Below are 21286 nucleotides of genomic sequence, written 5' to 3'. Positions count from 1 at the left end.
ATGCTGTTAAAACACATTCACCCCAAAATTTAATTGGCACTTTTGATTGAAAACGTAAAGCTCTAGCTACTTCTAAAAGATGCCTATGCTTTCTTTATGCAATTCCATTTTGCTGTGGAGTTTGAACACAGGAACTTTGATGTAAACACCAAGAGTTGAGAAAAAAGGAGTACAATGAGAGTTGAAAAATTATGTACCATTGTCACTTCTAACAATCTTAGTGACAGAAGAAAACTGAGTAGAAGCAAAGGAGATAAATTGTTTAAGGAACAAAACAACATCATTCTTAACTCTTAAGAGGTAAACCCAAGTCATTCTGGTGCAATCATCAACAATAGTCAGAAAGTATCTATGACCACTATGAGTGGAAATCCTATAAGGACCCCATAAGTCTATATGAATTAATTCAAAGGGTGTTGAGGATCTGGTAAGACTAATAGGAAATGGCAGCCTGGTTTGTTTAGCTAAAGGACAAATATCACAAGAATGGACAATATTTAAATCAAGTTTATCAGAAACATAAGGAGATAATTTGCGCATAGATGAAACAAAAGCATGCCCAAATCTAGCATGCCAAAGACCAGTTTTATTAGAAATTGAAACAATGGGTACAGAACAAGCAGAAGCAACATGCCCAGAACGAACTAAAGAATCAGGAAACAAACCAGTAGCTCCTTTAGACTCAAAAATATAAAGGCCATTAAATCTTCTACCAATCCCCTTGATCATGCCAGTGCAAAGATCCTGCAAGATGCAAATGTCAGGATAGAAAGAAACAATACAATCATGATCTTTAGCAAGCCAAGAAACAGATCATATTATGAGAGAAGCTAGGGACAAACAATACACTAAAAGAACTAAATCAGAGGTTAACCTATGAGAACCTATATGTGATACTAGTTCAATTTGGCCATTTGGTAGATGAACATAACGAGGGGAAGAGCATGAAACAAGAAATTGCAAACCCTTGAAAACATATAAAATATGGTCAGTGGCACCAGTATATATAATCCAGCGAACGCACAAGCCATTAGAAGCAGGTAAACCATAATTAACAGTACCTGCAAGATTCACACTGGAATCTGGAGCTGGGTTCTTACTCAACAAACTGAGAATTTGATTGTACTGCTCAGAAGTAAACGCAGGTACAGTCGAAATAGAAGAAGGAACCATCGATCCAGTTTTAGTCTCTCCATCACGGTGTGCCCGAAGTAACTGCCATGGCAGCTTGAGGAGTCTTCTTTCGACTGAACTTGAAATCCGGCGGAAAACCGATAAGGCGATAACAGCGATCGCGACTATGGCCTTTGACCTTGCAATACTCACAGTGCCAGTAAATCGCCTTCGATCACTCCCTTTAAAATAGCCGAGAACATTACAGAGAATTCGATGGGTGCACTATTTAGCTGAATCCGGTGAGACTCCTCCTGAATGATCATGAATACGCCTGATTAACAGTGGCAAGTGGCTTTATAATGAGAATTTGGCTTTGAATGGCAGAGTAAGTTTCATTAAGACCCTCAGAACTGAAAAAGTCATTGTTGTGCCATGATCAGAATTCTGCCGTGCAGCCTCACACTCACAGAAAGAATAAGGGACAAGAGTTGTGTATTCGTCCCACAAAAGCTTGAGACGTAAATACATCGAGATTGAAGAGTCACCTTGAATAAGTGTAGCAATCGAACGATGCAGAAAAAAAAACTCTGGCACCGTCAACTTTATCAAACCTTTCCTTGAGATCTCTCCAAACATCCACTACATTCGAGCAAAGACGATACCAGCTGACAGATCTTGACTTACAGAGTTCAAAATCCACAGAGCACAAGCATTGCATCGTTCCCACTGAGGCTGCAACGGTTTGTCATAATCCTCTCTTCGACAGGTTCCATCCACGAACCAAGCTTATTCTTGGCGAGGAGCTCAATACGCATTGATCTACTCTAAATAACATAGTTTTTGTAGCCCGTGAGTTTATGCGAGACCAATTGGATGCCAGGTGTATCTGAAGGGTGCAAAAATAAGGGGTGATTGAAATCGATGGGGAAAACCATGAACCCTAGTAAACGATGGGCAAAAAAGGGGTGAATCTGATTTGGGAGAAAGTGATTGAAGCAAGAAAGCGGGCCTCAGTGCTCAGCAAAAGATGGGCCAAACAGAGAACCCAAAAATGGAAAGCCTGTAAACTGATATCATGTTAAAATTTTATAATGATTAATGCTTTACAATCATATTGTGTATCAATTCAATACAAATATATATACAAATTCAGTCTAACTAACTAACTAACTGTTAATTAATTACAACTTAAATCAGAAATAACAAACTTTCTACTTTTAACGACTAAACGATGAATGTGTTAAAATGTTTGGGAAGAGAGAGAAGAAGCGGAGAAATGAGAAAAGGTTATTGGAGGAGAAAAGGGGCAGTGGGGGATACGGTCAGCTTGAAATGGGGTAGCCGCCAAAAGGACGGCCCGGATCAACGGTACAATTACATGCGGACAACTTGATTTAGTGGGGCCCTCGGACGGTTACAACTCTATGATTGGGCAGTCACCCTAATAATTGTGCAGGTTACGATCTCAAGGAGGACGAAAAACTGAGTCCCGATCTGATCCCGGCACGCGGTATTAAATGTTGGCCTATCAGGACCATAATGGTAGCCCCACCCATAAGTAGCCTTGGTCACGGTTGAACCAATGATCTGGATACACGTAGTAGGTTAAAAAAGTTTTTGTATTTAATTGTGCCCAATGAAATATTTGAGTTAATCCAAGTACTACCTGAAAATTTTCAGTTTGACTGAATTTATGAATTTTGAATATTGTCAAATCTAATATATTTATTCGAATTTTTATTTAAAATTTAAATATAATTTATTATAATGTTATGATGATGATGGTAATTCTCATTTTTTTTAATAGAAAGGACCTAATGGCTAAACACTACAAGTTACTGACTTGGTGAAGATTTCGAGCATCAGCGTAAAGCAAGTTGGAGACTTCACTGGAGGAGACGTGAAGTGGAGTAGCCTGAAGTGCTAGGAAGGAGATGTTAGTTCTCGTTTAACTAGGCAAATGATAAAATAAATCTTAACCTTCAATAAATAGTCACTTTTTTTTTTATTGTTTTTTGGGTAAATTATGTGTTTAGTACATAAATTATCAGTTTTTTATTTGATTTAGTATCTAAACTTTTAATTTTTTTAAAATTATATCTAATGTTTAGTTTAGTTTTTGTTTTGTTTTATTACCTTATCATTAAAAACTTAATGGCACTGTATTTTTTATGGATAAATTACATCATTCATCATTCAACTATTTTTCACTCATATTTTAGTACTAAAGTTTAAAACTTTTCAATTTAACTACTCAACTTTCAAATTACTCTTATTTTAATCATTCTAATTTATTTTATTAATAACTTTTGCTACATAACATTTATTATTATTTTAAAGTTAGAGTGATTTGAAAGTTAAGTGATTAAATTAAAAAAATTAAACTTTAGTACGAAAATAGTTTAGTGATGAATGATGCGATTTACACATAGAAAATGTGCCACATGCAAATTACCTATTAAGATTTTATCAGTGATGTACTAAAACAAAATAAAAATTAAGCGTTAGGTATGGTTTTGAAAATTTTAAAAATTAGTACTAAAATTGACCAAAACTAATAGTTTATGTACTAAACGCAATCAACTCACACCGATGCCTTGAGATCACGTGATAAACCCACATGACATTATACACTAATATGACAGTGTCACGTATGCAAGGAGTTAGTATTGACAAAATGATTTTTTTTTTTTGCCATGTTAGCAATATACATATATGATTAATTTAATAATTTTTATTTAATATTTTCCTCTAATTAAATGATGGCATATACCATTTTTTTATTAATTTAAATTTAATATATTAAAATACGCAATTATTGAGACTTAAATTTAGATAGTCAAAAGAGAAAATCTAACACCCAATCACTAAGTCAAATTCTATTCTTAGTCTTTTCTTGAAAATTTGATTCGAAGTCAATTGAAATTGGAAGGTTAAAAATAATTCAAATAATAATTTTTAAAAATCATAATATGATTAGTATTTTAAAAAACATATAAAATATAATTAATTTTATTTTGAATGGAAAGGAGGCAAGCGCCTTATCTAATTACTTTAAATCTGGTATAGGGCGGACCAGAAGAATCTCTTTCCACGAGGGGCGGCAAGGAGATAGGGGTAGTGGGAAAAAGTAAAAACATGCAGCTGAAAATTCCTTGGAGCTTCAAGCGTGGCCATTCCATCGACGACCATGTTGCCTTCTCGAGGGATCCAAATGAGTTTAGTAACCCAGTGACGTTTGAGGCAGGATATTTCTCCACATTTCTTGCACTACATAACAGTCACGAAGAACGTGTAAACTCAATTCAACGTGGGAGTAGTTGAGAGTACACATGGGATTATCTTCCATACCACGTCGGACACGTTCCTGATTGGTCATGATACGCTCTTGAAGCACAAGTCAAAGAAAGACTCGAATATGATAAGGAACATGGAGGGACCAATTTCGATCCCAAAGGGGATTACTGTCGCCCCAGCCAGCTTTCTTCAACCAATTTAGAATAAGCAACACTCGTTTTCAAATTGTAAAGGGGTCTCATTTCCAGACACATTTATCGGCATCATTCACATAACAGGGGAATACCCATGATGTGGGTATGATGTTGTCTGTAAAAAACATCTTTTGAATGGACTGCATTCTCTAAGCTAAGATGGGCAGTGGCATTTTGGGTGGGTAGCACATGATCGCGCAGAGGGCCAAGAGTTGGGATTCAAGAATCATCAAGCAAGTGAAAGTCTCGGTAATTGCCCGGGAGCCATAAGAGTTGGAGACGAAACTGCTCTCAGGCGTGAGACATTGCTCTCCAAAGGGAGGAGCATGCTTGGGAAGATAAACATGGGACAAATGGCTTCCATTTGATATTTCTGGTGCAGGGCCATAACCCATAAATCAATGGGTCGGCTAATGAGGGCATGACAGAGCTTCCATAAAAAAACAATGTTATGAGTGTAAAGGGTGGACCAGTTGACAAGAGAGATTTTTCGGTTTGCGACAGATGAGCCCTAAATGAACTGACGAATGAGCTTGACATTCTCATTACAGATACCAACAGGGAGGCAAGAAGTCTGCATGTAATAAACTGGGATTGCAGCTAACACAGATTTAGGAAGAGTTATTTTGCCAGCCAAAGATAAGATTTGAGCAGTCCACCTATTAAGTCTATACTTCATTTAGTCTAACATGAAGTCATAGTCAGAGATATAGACACATCTGTGGAGAACCGGTACACCAAAATAATTACCAAGGGTGTTCACTTGATGAAAGCCTAGAAGGTTACAAATAGACTGTTGTACAATAGGGTTGGTTCGTATTTGGAAAAAAGTAAATATTAGTTTTTCAAGCATTTACCCGGTTACCAGAAGTCGAACCAAACTCATCAAGCGTTGAGGCCATAAGTAGGGCTTGAGTAAAATCAGCTTTATTGTAAATGACGAGGTCGTCAGCAAAAAAATAAGTAGGAGATCATAATACCATTGTGTGCCTTATAGAAGGGAGACCATGAACCCGAGGAGACTAAGCTATTTATACGTTGTCTGAGTTGTTCCATTATAAGAACGAAGATATAGGGGAAGAGTGGATCACTCTGATGAATCACCCATTTCGGTTTGAAAGAAGTCGTGAGAGAGTCATTCCATTGGATCTGCATAGTGGAAGAAGTAACACAATTAATGATGGTTTGAATAAGCGATAAAGAGATGATCGCATCGAGAAGAGTGTCTCGAATGAAATCCCAACTGGCTCTATCAAAAGCCTTCTCTAGATCAATCTTGACGGTCATCCATCCTTGCTTTATTTTTTATTACGCATAGAGTGGATGATCTCTTGATTGAGAATAATATTCTCCGTTATTGACCGCCCAACAATGAAACTAGTCTGGGTCAGCTGGATAAGTCGAGGCATGATGGGCTTGAGCCTTCAAACGATGATTTGGAGATAATCTTGTATAAAATCGAACATAAGCTGATGGGGCGAAAGTCTGTCATAGATTAGGGAGTAGGCACTTTGGGAATAAGGACGAGGGTAGTTTGATTAAGGTTGTCTTCAATCGAGTTACCATTAAAGACATCTTTGATCATACAACGAACATCAGAACCAACTATTACTCGTTGCTTCTGGAAGAATCCTGCATGGAGACCATCGGGATCTGGGGATTTGAAGGGGCCATGTCAAAGAAAGCCGCTCTAATTTCATCGTCATCCGACATGGAGGCCAAAGTTCTTGTCATTTTTGGTCATGGGGGAAGGCACCTGAGAGGGGAAAAGGAACACTCATTTCTGGGGAAGCGACATAAAAATTCCTAGAGTAAGCAATAGCTTCGCTTTGGAGAGTTGCATCATCATATTCAATACTTTCCACACTCGAAACAAATGGTAGGAATATCCTCATATTCAATAGGTTGCAGACGATCGTTAATCAACATTTTAGAGATGGGTCGTTAACCAATATCCAGTCGAACATCCATGCGCACAAACCGACCACAACGACCGTTCTCAATTTGGAAGTCTATTTTTAACACCGGTTCGATACACTCCCCAATTTTCAATTAGGAGGTTGAGGTTGTAAAGGGTTGTATGTAGGCCTGGGAGTCAGATCCAAGAAGAGGTTTTCTTTGGGTTTAATTACGATGTGGAGAAGTCGACTGTCCAAGGCTCCACAGTCAGCTAATGTCTGAAAATCATCCAAGATCCTTCAGTTATGACTTCGAGGAAATTCGACTGCGTGCGAAAGGTGATTAAGAAATAATCATTCTCGACGTCCATGACTCTGATAGGTTGGGAAGACTTCTATAGCTCATAGATTTTGTTTCGGAGAGTGGTGTAACTGATTTTTGACCTAACAGTTTGACAGCTATCGTCCAATCAAGGCTCTTAGCGGCTAGATCCTAGACTCGGGGGGATCCATATAATAATGCCATCGATCATAAAGCGAGTGACATCTCCATCAAACAATTCGATTTCTTCCTCATCGAAGATTGGCTCTTCCATAGCCTATAGCATATCTAAGGACTTATGTCCTATTAGGGTATCCTTATATGTCACGGCTGGAGAAACGGGATTAGCAGGAGGGGCAACCAGTCTCAATCCCTTCCATAGTGGAAGGTCCTGAGTTATTCGTATTTGCAATCGGCTCATCATTGGTAGGGACAGATTCAAGGTTGAGTCTAATCCTTGATTGTTTATCCTTGATTGTCGAAAGGGATTGAGGGTTCAAGGGGGTTGTCTGGTGGCTTGGCTCCGATCCGTCGGGAGTTCTTGATGAAACGACTATCATTTGATGGTGGAATGGGAGATTTACGAAGGCTGGAAGAGAGTTCCGAGAAAATAGGAGGACACATTAGTGTTTTCTGACCAAGCATATGCTTTTGGTAATATATTATTTAATATATGGATGAATAATAATAAGGAAAAGTCATGATCAGACCCATACTCCGATTTGAAAGTAAATATTTTTACTATCAGATCTTCATAATTATACTTCTATTGTTAAAATTAAAATTTAATGGACGTTAAACCAAAATTCAGATTTGAATGTATCAAATCATCGAGAACAAATATTATATATAGAAACATACTTAAACTAATTGATGACTTACAATCTTTGAATTTTTATTTGGTTATGATCTTTCAAAAATATATGTTTTCTCTTGTAAGGATAAAACAATACAAGTTAATCTTATTTTTGAGTATCACTATCTCTTTAAATATAGTGAATATTGAATTAATCTATTAAGTATTTATAATGATGTTCATCATCAAATTATAAATACAATTTATGGCAATTACACTTTAATTCCACTATACTTTAATACCTATGACACAGGTAACATAATTAGTCACTTAATTTTGTGTCTTACTTTGTGATAACATTGTACATTAAACATATGTGCCCATAATTATAAATTTTAATCCAACATTTATTTGTAAAAATATAGTTCATATATTATCGTTTACCATTTGAGAGTACAATGTTGTTAAATGCTACTATAGAAAAGATCATGTCTTGGTTTGGAAAAATTATTAGATTTACTCGATTCACCACGTTATTCTTGGTCCCGGTTAATAAGATCCATCCATCGTATTTTTTTCAAGGTGTGTCTTCACCTCTTTCCTACATGTAAATATGGAGTATGTAGTTATTTAGAAGTTACATAAAACAGATGAACATAAACATAATAAATTTCTTAGTTTTCCAATTTGTAGGTCGGATCAAAATAAACATAATAATTTTTTTTTATCTAAAATCATTCATATATATTTTTAATTTAAAAATATAATAACAATTATATATATATATATATATATATATATATATATCTTGAAAAATACATTAATTGGACTAATATAATTTTCTTATCATAATTCATACATATTTTTTATTTAGGGTAAACTAACTATTTGGTCACCCCACATATTATTTAATTTATGTTTTGATCACTTAATTATTTTTTTTTTCAATATCATAGTTAAGCTTACGATTTGATTCTATTTTGATCGCCTAGTGTTCAAAAAATAAGAATGACGTTAATAAGATATTTTTTAACTATTTTTTAATGAGAAAATAACCTCAGTGACCAAAAATGCCTTATAATATACGATTTAACCAATTTTTTTTTGGATTTGCCAAAATGACCAACTAAATCGCAATGCGATCGATAATTCGCAACGCGATCTCCGGTATCGCAAATCAGTTTCCAGATTCGCAACGCGAACTTCGACTATCGCATTGCGATTTACATATTCGCATTGCGATAGTCCAAGTTCGCGTTGCGATTTATTCCAAGTTCGTTGCGATAGTCGAAGTTCGTGTTGCGATTTATTCCAAATTCGTTACGATAGTCCAAAATCGCAACGACGGTATTGCATTTGTTTCTTAATAATTTTCTCTAAAAAAATAGTATTCGCGCGGACGTGTCGAAGACATGTATTACCACGACCACGACCACGACCCGACCCGAGACGAGACGGACAGCGGCGGCGCGCGAGAGTCCCCCTTGTTCTCTATCACTCAACAAGGAAGTGGGAAAGCCAAGCCTTAAATACCATTCCCAATAGTATTTCCAATACTATGTGGGATTGAGCATTACCAACACTTGTTCTTAATACTATGTGGGATTGAGCCTTAAATAGTGATATTATTTTTTAATGTTTTGCTTAAAATTGCAATAATCGCGATTGATTGTAGATTGACATTTAATTATGACATATTTAATCGTATAATACTAATGCAATTGGTTGCTGATTCAGTTGTTTTAAGGTGCATGATTGTTAATTGTTTCCTGAATAATCACATTATATTGGAAACAAGTGTTGGTAATGTTCAATCCCACATAGTAATGGAAACACTATTGGGAATGGTATTTAAGGCTTGGCTTTCCCACTTCTTTGTTGAGTGATAGAGAACAAGGGGGACTCTCGCGCGCCACTGCCGCCGTCGTCCGTCTCGTCTCGGGTAGGGTCGTGTCGTGTCGTGTCGTGGTCGTGGTCGTGGTCGTGGTCGAATACTATCTTTTTAGAGAAAATTCTTAAGAAACAAATGCAATACCACCAGTCGTTGCGATTTTGGACTATCTCAATGTGAACTTCGACTATCGCAATGCGAATATGTAAATCGCAATGCGATAGTCGAAGTTCGCATTGCGATAGTCCAAGTTCACAATGCGATAGTCGACTATCGCAATGCGAACTTCGACTATCGCAATGCGAATATGTAAATCGCAATACGATAGTCGAAGTTCACATTGCGATAGTCCAAGTTCGCATTGCGATAGTCGACTATCGCATTGCGATTTACATATTCGCATTGCGATAGTCCAAGTTCGCATTGCGATAGTCCAAGTTCGCGTTGCGATAATCGAAGTTTGCGTTGCGAATCTGGAAACTGATTTGTGATACCGGAGATCGCGTTGCGAATTATCGATCGCATTGCGATTAGTTGGTCATTTTGGCAAATCCAAAAAAGTTGGTTAAAATCGTATATTATAAGACATTTTTGATTAATGAGGTTATTTTCTCTTTTTTAATTATGACATGTCATTATCTTGTGATGATACATTAACATCACCGTTAAACTTTTAAAGACGAATGACTGAAATAGAACCAAAATATAACATTAAGTATAATTTAAAATAAATGATAATTGAGTAACCAAAACAGAAACTAAATAATAAATAAGTGATAAATAAATAGTTTACCCTTTTTTGGCATGGGGGCCACGGCCTAGGTAGGCTAGGCCTAGATACGCCCTGCAGTTTCCGATCTTCGACTCATCTTTTTAATGAGATACAATATTTAAAATGATCTCATGTTGCTATTGTCTACCACTTTAGTTTTCTAAGCTTCTCTTGGGTACATAAGATTTTTGCATATATTTACGGATTTTGGGTGCAAATAGAAATGGCAACGGGTGGGTTCGGGGCGGGTTTTGCTCCCCGTCCCCGCCCTCTTTCCCGTCGGAATTTTTATCGGGACGTTCTGTCGGAAATTTTTTTTATCCCAACCCCGACCCGAAATATTGTATTTAAACCCAAACCCGATTTTTGAAATATTTTGTTTGTATTATATATAATTAATATAAAAATATAAAATATTATATATATATATATAATCGGGGCAGGGATACCTTAACCCGAACACGAAAAAATCTTCGAATTTTACTCCGATATTCAGCCCGACCCGATATTATTCAAATTCGACCCGACTCAAACTTAGCCGGGTTTCGGGTTTCCGGTCGGGTTCGGGTCGTTCTGCCATTCATAGGTGCAAAAGTTGGTTAATATTGTCCAGTTAGAGCAATGAACATACTTTTCGATCTAGAGTTTATTAAAATTGATACTGGCATTCATTTTTGATGATTTTAACAAAATCATTATAGGGTTTTTTAGATGAGAAAATAATTTTGACGTGTTAAGTTAATATTTTTTAATTACAATGATCATAATAAAAATGAATTAACAATTTAACGAATGTATTGTAAATTTTAAAAATTTAATAATTAAAATACGAGTACCCTAAAAGTTTGACGAGTATATTTATATAATTTAGTTTGTAATTTAAAACTGAATACAATTGTGTGCGACGACATTGTTGGTTGAAATCAAACTGTCCCTATCCTTGATTATGGAAAATAATAATTATAGTCTGTTATAGGGAGGGACACATAGTCTTTTAGGTGCTCTGTTTGGTGTTCTTTCAACTGCAACCATTTTCCCAAAAAGAAATTGATTCCGTCATCAACAGTAATTCAATGAACTAAACAAGATTGTCGTCACACATGAATTCCGTCATAAATGTTAACGGATTTTAAGTTAAGGGTAAAGTATAGTAATGGTCACTGAACATTTCTGAAGCTTGCATTTAGGTTCCCCAACATTTAAAACTTGCAATACAGTCCCCCAACATTTATTCCGTTTGCAATATGGTCTCCCAACTTAAACCACAGTTAGAAAATTAGGATAAATTATATAAACGGTCATTGAACTTTTCAGTCACTTGAATTTAGGTCCCCCAACTTTTAAAACTTGCAAAACAGTCATCAATTTCATTCTAAACCTCAATTTCCAAAGTAATTCAATTTTATTCTAAACCCTAAATTCTAAAATACTTCAATTAAATTCTAAAATACTTCAATTTAAGGTAATATAGGCTTGAAGAAAGAGTTCAAGGCACAGACACAACGAATAAAAATATATTTATATAAATGTATATTTATATTTAGATGTATAAATAAAAAATATATTCATATATTAATGTATGAATCATTTATATTTTTTGAATATTTTATTTTTAATAAGAAATTAAAATTATTAATTATATTAGAAATACTCAACTTAAGATTATATATAATCATGAATTATAAATATGAAAATATAATTATTAAATTTAGTTTAAAAATATAAATCTTAAATTTATTCTTTTAAAATATTGTATCAACTAATATTTAAAAAATATTAAATCTATCAAACAATTTATCAAATATAATATTTTTTATTGTAAAAATATATTTTCCCATCATTTATTGCTTTCAAATTTTTTGCCGAAGTTCAAATCTCATTATTTCCATTTTACATTATATTCTTTTTTTTCTGGCATTGATCATACTATTAGTATATGTATTATTGTATATCTCTTAACACAACGATGGTGTTAGCTTAGTGGCTCCACCCTGTATCTTTCATTTGCGTGACTCAGGTTTGAGTTTGCCCAAGACCCAAATTTTACTTCTTTGTAACTTAATTTTCTTCTAATTAGGAGGTGACATGTGTCACCAATAACACATATCATGATCATGTGTTAACACATGTCAGATCCTGATTAAATGATTAATTTATTAAATTTTATTTAATTTAGGACCAAATTGATAGCATATATAAATAATTAGGTGGTAACATGTGTCACCAATGACACGTGTCATGATCATGTGCTAACACATGTCAGATCCTAATTAAATGATTAATTTATTAAATTTTATTTAATTTAGGACCAAATTGATTATATAATAATAAAGACTGAATGTATAATAATACAAATTCCTTTTAACTGCCACATCATCATTTTTATCAATTGGTAACGACTAGTGGCTTAGTTGAAACAGTTAAATAATTATGTGGTATGATTGATAATTTAAAAGATCGATGACAAAAGTAAAAGGGCTAGATAGTTAAGTTGTCAACCGAGTAGTTTACACTTTATTTATACGTCAAAATATTTTATAAATTTAAAATTTGAATTATTTTCAACCTCTTCTATATCCTAACTACTTTTTTTAATTAAAAAATTTCTTCAACAATAAGAATTATACTATTATATTTATATAAAAAATACGTATCACATGAAATAAGATGAAATTAAATAATAATAAATTTGACATAATTGAATTTAATTTAAGTATTTTGGAATTTAGGGTTTAGAATAAAATTGAATTATTTGGAAATTGGGGTTTAGAATGAAATTGATGACTGTTTTGCAAGTTTTAAAAGTTGGGGGACCTAAATTCAAGTGACTGAAAAGTTCAATGACCATTTATATAATTTATCCTAATTTTCTAACTGTGGTTTAAGTTGGGGGACCATATTGCAAACGGAATAAATGTTGGGGGACTGTATTGCAAGTTTTAAATGTTGGGGGACCTAAATGCAAGCTTCAGAAATGTTCAGTGACCATTACTATACTTTACCCTTAAGTTAATTAGTGTAAATTTTTTATTGTTTTAAAAAAGGGTTAACTACTTGAAAAATCACTTAAGTTTATATTTTGTCCACTTTTAGTAACTGATTTCAAAAAAACATAAGATATTATTACTTTCATTTAATTAAGATATGGTCAATTTCGTTTTTATTTAATTAAGAGGTGGTCACCTTGAGTTTACTATCGTTAACAGCAGTTAAATATTTTGATATAATTACATATTTGATTCCTATTGTTTACATATTCTCTCAATTTAGTCCTACTTTTAATAAATTAAAATAAATTTAATAATATTTAATAATATTTTATAATTACATATTTGATTCCTATTGTTGACTCGAATTTTTTCGAGTCAAGCCGAGTCAAATTTTTGAGTTTCTGTTTAAATTTAATTATAAATATTTATAATATTATGATATTATTTTATTCCAATTTAAATGATCTTTTATAATCATATACAATACATGTGTATTTCTTCATATTTCTTCATATATGATATACATTTATGATACAAAGTTGAGAGACTTAACTCAAACTTGAAGATCAATCCACTAATTACTGAAATTTTCAAGTTATTCGAATTGTGTTTTATAACTCGGTTTGAACTTGAAACTTTTTCGAGTCGAGTCGGGTTTATGAAAGTTAATCCTCCAACTAAACGGTGACACATGGCATTAGGGGTGAGCGAAATTCGACTCGACTCGAAGAACCAATTTTTTCGACTCAACTCTTGAAAACTTGACTCGAATTAACTGTGAGTTGTAATTTTCATAAACCCGACTCGACTCGAAAAAGTTTTTCAGTTCAAACCGAGTTGTAAAATACAACTCGAATAACTCAAAAAGTTTAGTAATTAGTGGATTGATTTTCAAGTTTGAGTTGAGTCCCTCCACATTGTATCATAAATGTATATCACATATGGAAAAAAAATATGAAGAAATACACATGTATTGTATATGGTTATAAAAGATCATTTAATTTGGAATCAAATAATATCACAATATTATAAATATTTATAATTAAATTTAAACAGAAACTCAAAAATTTGACTCGATTAGACTCGGAAAAATTCTAAGCCAACTTCGAGTTGTAAAATATGATTAAATTTATTTTAATTTATTACAAGTATGACTAAATTGAGAGAATATGTAAATAACATGGGTCAAATATGTGATTATATCAAAATATTTAACTGCTGTTAAGGATAGTTAACTCAAGGTGACCACATCTTAATTAAATAAAAACGAAAGTAACCATATCTTAATTAAACGAAAGTGATAATATCTTATGTTTTTTGAAATCAGTGACTAAATGTGGACAAAATTAAACATAAGTGATTTTTCATGTAGTTAACCATTTTTTAAAATAATAAAAAAGTTACACTAATTAACTTAAAATCCGTTAACATTTATGACGGAATTAATGTGTCACGACAATCTTGTAATATTAAGCCAAAATATATGCAAGAAAAAATTAACCACTTATTTTTATATTAAATAGGTCGAAGAAAAATTTGATTTCGCCCATTAAAAACAAATATGATGTTCATATATGTAATATTATGAGAAAAATATTAAAATAATTTTTTTAATCAAAATTGGCAATAAAATAATATTTATTTAAAAAATAAGTAATAAAGTTATGCGCCTCTTCATGATATGGAAATGTGGATAGTTATTTTGAAGAAATATTTATCATTTCAAGTAAAAAGCATAAAAAGCTTTTGTAGTTAGTACAGAGCAGCCGGCATTCCCTTTAATGGGCATGAGGTTTGAGAGCTATCCCCAAGTCTTAGAAACCAAACTCAAACATTGAGACCAGTAGACAAATATAACATCAAAAGGAAAAAATGGTAACACTTCATCTTCATTTCAAGCAGGATGTGTAAAATACAAATAACATTTGAATCCTCTTCCACACTTGCTCTACTCCATTACTCAAACATGTAGGCCGATTTTTTTATTAAAAAAAGAAGAAAAAGAGGATCTTCAAATGTCTTTTATTGACATTGGAGCAAGCTTTGCTCTTATTTGCAATGATTTAGCTTTCACCCGCTTTAGTGACATTTGTTTCTTTGAAGCTATTTCCTAGCACTTGGGGAGGTCACTGGGTGGTGGTAAAAGAGATTCATTTGGTCCTTTGCCATTATCCACAACAAATGCCATTTTAAGCCCCCAAGTCGTATGCACTTCCAGATGGCAATGCATGAACCAAACCCCTGCAAGAGAACAAACAAATTATGGACGCCTTTTTTTTCCACTTGAAAAATCACACCCTTGACTATCCCTACCTGGGTTATCTGCCCTGAATCTTATTGCAGTCCACCCACCAGATGGAACTCCAATTGTGTTCCTCTCAACAGGGTCAACGAGATTGAAGCTTTTAGCGTCCTTTTTGGGGTCAAAATTCCCCACTCCCCTTCCAACCTCAAAGAAATTGAATCCATGCAAATGAAGAGGTGGTTCTCTGGGTAATCATCCCTGTATCTTGCAACACCAGCTGCACACTGTCGTTATAACCCAATCTGTATAGTTTCGTCCCTCGTTTGGTCGCCAAGTTTGTTAGTTGTGTGCTCGTGTAGTTAAATGGGACAGGAGGATTTCCAGGGAAATCACTTGTGAAAACCCCATTAATGTTGAAGAAATGGGCTTGAAGTAGAGCCATTTTCGGCATAACAAACGTAACATTGTTGATAGAAGCTACGACGCGGCTTCCATTGACACATGTAGAACAGGGGTTGATGCCGAGGCCAACGGTGAAGAGAAGGGAATGGTCGATCTTCAAAGGGACATTAGCAGGATATTGCATAGAGTTCAAGCTCCGAAGTGCATTCGTAAAGCTTGTTGCCACCAAGGTAGCGTTTTTAGGAGGGGGTGACACTATAGTAGTGGCCGTACTCGTAAGAGTACCGGAGTAATGTAAAGTAGCCGTGGCGGTTACATTGTCGACCACAATGGGTGCATCCATGAAAGGCGACGCGACGACCAAGTACTTCCCGGCACGACGGTTTGTTGTTAAGAGGACATTTGTGGTCTGCCCTGGGGATATGACAACGGTGTCTGTCTTAAAAGGTTTCACATATGTGGCATCAACTTCGACGACAGTGAGCTGATGGCCGGCAACCATAAAGAATAGTTCTTCATTAAGCGCAGCGCTGACTATTCGAAGCATGTATGTCTTCCCAGGTTTAACTGCCAATTTATATCCTCCTGCAAATTGAATGAAATATTGCGCAAGGTTCAGCTTGAGGTGTTGGTTAATTTGCAAATCTCGTGGCACATAGTTCTTTATTTTTGTTTTTACCCTTTGAAGAGCAGCTTGGGCTAGATCCTGGGTGGCCATTGATGGTGTGCGAATCAGAGACATTTGGGGCTAAACCAGATTTCAAAGCTTCATTAATGACGGCTTCAACATCTGATTTCCACCATTCACCTACAAACAAAAGAAGGAAAGGAGTTTTATTTATGAAAGTAACACTATCACTGTTTCTTATCGTGCCTAATTACCTAAGATAACGATCTCTTCCTTGTGGGGTTTAGGGAAAGGATAAGGAACACCACGCTTGGGCAAGATAACGATTGCACCGTGGACGGTGGCTCTCAGCCATAGAATATGAGCGTGCCACCAAAGGGTGCCTCTTTGGCCGGTCAATGTGAAGTTGTAAACGTAGCTCTGCCCTGGTTGAATCGGGCACTGGGTTATATATGCCGGTCCATCTGCCCAACCTGTACGTAATTGCCTAATCCCATGCCTGCAACCAAAATCAGAATCCATGGATAAAGCTATTGATCCTAAGAAACTGATCAATGATGGGGAATTAGAATTATTACCAGTGGATAGAGACATTGTATTTGACATGGTTAACCACTTTGACAAGAATGGTGTCATCCTCTCTAGCAACTAAAGTAGGGCCAGGGTAGCGTCCGTCGACGGTGACAATAGGCTTGGTTGAGCACAATCTTGTTGTATTTTTCAGCACAACCTGCACATTTTTACAAAAACAACATCGGTTCTTTTTGTAAAAGTTATGCATTGCTTGGAAATTCTAAAATTTGCAAGTTAAGGCCCATAAAAACAAAGGGGAAGGAAGAAAATCGACGGTGGAAGAGCAAAACGTTCATGAAGATGCAATGTAGAAATATATAACATGTTAAAAAAAGTGAGTAAAGTTGACAAACCTGAAATATGTACCATTCAGCAAATAAAATTGAACTTACATTGAACTTGTAGTGCCGAACCATGCTCTCTACTGATACTGGAAACCATAAACAAGCTAAAAGCACAAGAATTCTAACAACCCAAGCTGCCATCTCCAATAATTGTCTCTAATTTTCACTCAATGCCAATCCCAAATTCGGGCTCTTTCTCGATCGGTGTACACTTTCTCAAGACCAACTCAAACGTATATAAAGAGGCAAAAAGTAGGTATTGGAGAGCCTCTGCTGCCAAGTCGTTTTACTTGGTTTGGTGGAAATGGAGAATACTTGAGAAGGAATGGGCGGTAATGTATAAAATCAGAGGATATATATGGAAGATTTCTTGAGTATCACACAAAGTAGTTATCTATCAAACTAAAACACATTTAGAAGCTAAGCTAGTTGGGAGCTCCTAATGCCATTTTTTAATGGTCAGCCATGGGGGAGGTTGGTCTAAATGTATAGGGTAAAGTACACCTTATGTCTACCACAATGTTGATAGGTTTCCAAACCCAACAAGGTCATGAATAATGACATGAACAAGAAGCAATGAGACAATCTTGCTTTATATTTTAACCAAGTGTACAATATTTAAGTTTATGTTTTGAGCATTTGATTGGCTGATTAGTATAACATAAATCTCACTAATTCTAGTTGGATTAGCTATGCTTAACTCATTTAGCACTAATTTTTTTTTGGTCTAATATTATCTTTCACCCTCAATTAAAAAAAAACAAGTCATTTTAACCCATAAACTTTTTCTCACCTTCTTTGATCTCGAATTTTTATTATTTAGTTAATTGTCTGATTGAAATTTTTCATTGAGTGATTATATAAGATGACTTGTTGAAACAACTATAAATTATTCTCACCTACTTAAAGAAGAATTGCAGAATATCCCCCTTATATAGTCTCTTCAAGTCAAATGTTCCAAATCGATAGTTTATCGTTGTCATTTGCTTTAATTTGTCAAGAAATTGTAAACAAAATGCTTTAGTTTTCAAATAGGCCATAATTCATAAATAGATATAATATAAGCATAATAGGATTACCAAGCAAGCGTTTGTAGTCCAACAGTTAGGATAATTGCCTTCCAAGCAATAGATCCGGGTTTGACTCCCGGCAAACGCATTTTTCCACCTTGCCACTTCTACTGGTATCCATTTGTATTACTTTTTGCCCAAAAATCTGCACTAAACTTCAGATCAGTTGGTTGAAAATAGTTCAGTTGTTTGAAGCAAAAAGGCGAAGGGTCATCAACTAAATCAATTAACAGACTAATATTTTCCAAGTCCACTCCAAACATATTACAATGGCGACGTAAGTTAAGAAGAAGAGTCTAGATTTCAGGTCAAGTTGCTGCCTTGTTGATGTCGAAATAGACAAAATCAAACATATTTATATCATGTTTATGTTCTCTGTACGAACCGAGCGACCAATAATAAAAGAATTATTGTTATTCATTAAGATTCCGATTTCGAGCATCAAGAATGTCAAGGATGTAAGCGTTCAGTATCAAATGATTGAGATTTATCTTTAAACAAATATTATCTTATACTTATCTCTTATTATAAAAAAATCACTTCCAACTTTAAAATTATAGATTTAAATTATAATTTGATCTGATTTCGGTCAACTGACGAGGAGTTTGCTACTTGCGGTCGGAGATAAACGAAAAAAAGGGATAGATGGGGTCGGAGTGATACTTGAAATCGATGTCTGTAGATGTAAGCTTTGAGATTTTCCTGATTTATCTGCTATAAATAGTCGAGACCCAGAGTGGTTCTTTTGCCCGCTGGATTGGAAGTACCCAAACGAAAACATGCTCACCAAGGCTATGGGTAAGGCTATTGGGATTAATCTATTACTTTTACTCATTGTTTGATGTTTCAGTTCATATACATGTATTGATCAGGTCACTCGTGATCTTTTTGTTACTTGAATTTCTTACAAATCATTTTTCTATTGTTCAAATCATATACTGATGGACATAATCCCTTGTGTATGATCTTGAAACATGATATGATAAATTGTATTTATTCTGAATTAAAATGTTACGTACCTATATTAAAAAGAGAAAATAACTTCAGTGACCGAAAATGCTTTATAATATACGATTTTAACCAATTTTTTTTGGATTTGCGAAAATGACCAATAAATTCACAATGCGAACTCCAATTTCGCAACTCAGTTTCCAAATTTGCAACATGAATGTGTAAATCGCATTGCGATTTTCCAAATTCGCAACGTGATTTTCAAATTCGCAACGCGAATCTGTAATTCGCAACGCGCGTTTATTTTCGCAACGCGAATTTTATTTTCAAATTCGAAACACAATATTAATTTCGCAATAAAAATGTAAACAGTATAATCGCACATCATAACCTAAAATCCTAAATCACAACTCAGTCTCATCTCCATCTCTCACTCTCTACGGCGACATCCATCCTCATCTCCGATGAAATCTGTCCTCATCTCCGGCGAAATCCGTCTATCTCCATCTCTCAGAGCCACCCTCACAACCATTCACGGTCAGAAATAGAAAATCAACCACCGAGGGTTAGTTTTTTTAATTATTTTTATTTTGAAATTTTTGTATTATTATTAGATTTTTCATATTTAAATTGATGATAAATTTACTGCTAATTTCAATAATAGATTAACCATTTCACTTAGATTGCTTAGTAAATTCATTCGGTTGCTGCCAATACTGCTAAATTGTTTAGTCTTTAACCCTGTGAAGTTAGTATTTGTCTTTGTTTTGTCTTTTGGTTGAAGTAATGCAATTTATTCAAGTTTCAATTTGCAGAAGACTATTTGAAACTTAAAATCGCAACGCGAAAATGAAAATCGCAACGCGAAAATGAAAATCGCAACTCGATTTTAGTTTCGCGTTGCGATTTTAAGTTTCAGAAACTATTATACTTCTGCAAATTGAAACTTGAATGAATTGCATTACTTCAACCAAAAAACAAAGACAAATACTAACTTCACAGTGTTGCGAATTTAAGTTTCAAGAATAAACTACTACTCTTTATGTTGTCCTTGAACCTGCACTAAACCTATATGTTGTCCTTTTAAATGTTTATATAAGTGCTTACTTCTGGAATGTTATCTGATGCATTTTGTGAACTATGATAGAATCATGACTTGGGTGAATACCGTGCAAGTTTGAAACATATTTGACTTTGTTTTCTCTGTTTAATATCATGTCTGCTTATAGTGTATAATTTGTAGTTTTTGGTATATCTAACTTGGTATGTTTATTGTTTTTATAGAAATTTTTTTCGGCTTCATTGACCTTAAGGAATAAATTAAGCCTAGCCACTACAATTGCGTCGATGCTTACACATGTACAAAGAAAATTGTTTGAGGATACTTGCTTCGGGCCATGGCTAAAAGTACAACATCCGAGTGGAGATGCTATGTTGACCCATTTGTTTCTTCAGACCATGACTAACTATCTACCCGAGAGGATACAACGTGGTGATGAAGAGATATGGTTTCATTTTCCTCCGGTGTATACTTGTTTTGGGAGGGAGGAGTTTTGCTTAATCACTTGTCTACGCTTCGGACACGATGATGTAGGTCGGTACACTAGTCATATCGCCCGCCCATCATGGTTATCTCAGGTTTTTCCTGAGCTGGCAAAGGTGAAGGCGAGTTTACACGTCGACGACTTGAAAAGATTATTTGCTAAAGATGGTTTTACTCAGATGGATGACCTCGATGTTGTCCGAGTATGCCTTTTATTACTTTTGCATGTCGGTTTTTAGGCAAAGAGGCCAGAC

The 21286-nt window shown here is 34.7% G+C and overlaps 1 non-coding gene and 1 pseudogene across 1 annotated transcript; one reads left to right on the top strand and one right to left on the bottom strand.

The window, feature by feature from the left end:
* Positions 1–15218: 15218 nt before the first annotated feature.
* On the bottom strand, positions 15219–17703 carry LOC120179614 (annotated as a pseudogene).
* An 851-nt stretch (positions 17704–18554) lies between these two features.
* Positions 18555–18626, top strand: TRNAG-UCC. Its single transcript has one exon. It is a non-coding gene; the product is annotated as a tRNA-Gly (tRNA).
* Positions 18627–21286: the final 2660 nt, after the last annotated feature.

This window comes from Hibiscus syriacus, unplaced genomic scaffold, assembly GCF_006381635.1.
Source record: "Hibiscus syriacus cultivar Baekdansim isolate YM2019G1 unplaced genomic scaffold, ASM638163v2 tig00003715_pilon, whole genome shotgun sequence".
NCBI lineage: Eukaryota > Viridiplantae > Streptophyta > Magnoliopsida > Malvales > Malvaceae > Hibiscus > Hibiscus syriacus.
Note: the sequence above shows the minus strand (reverse complement) of the source record. Positions and strands in the feature narration are given on the sequence as shown.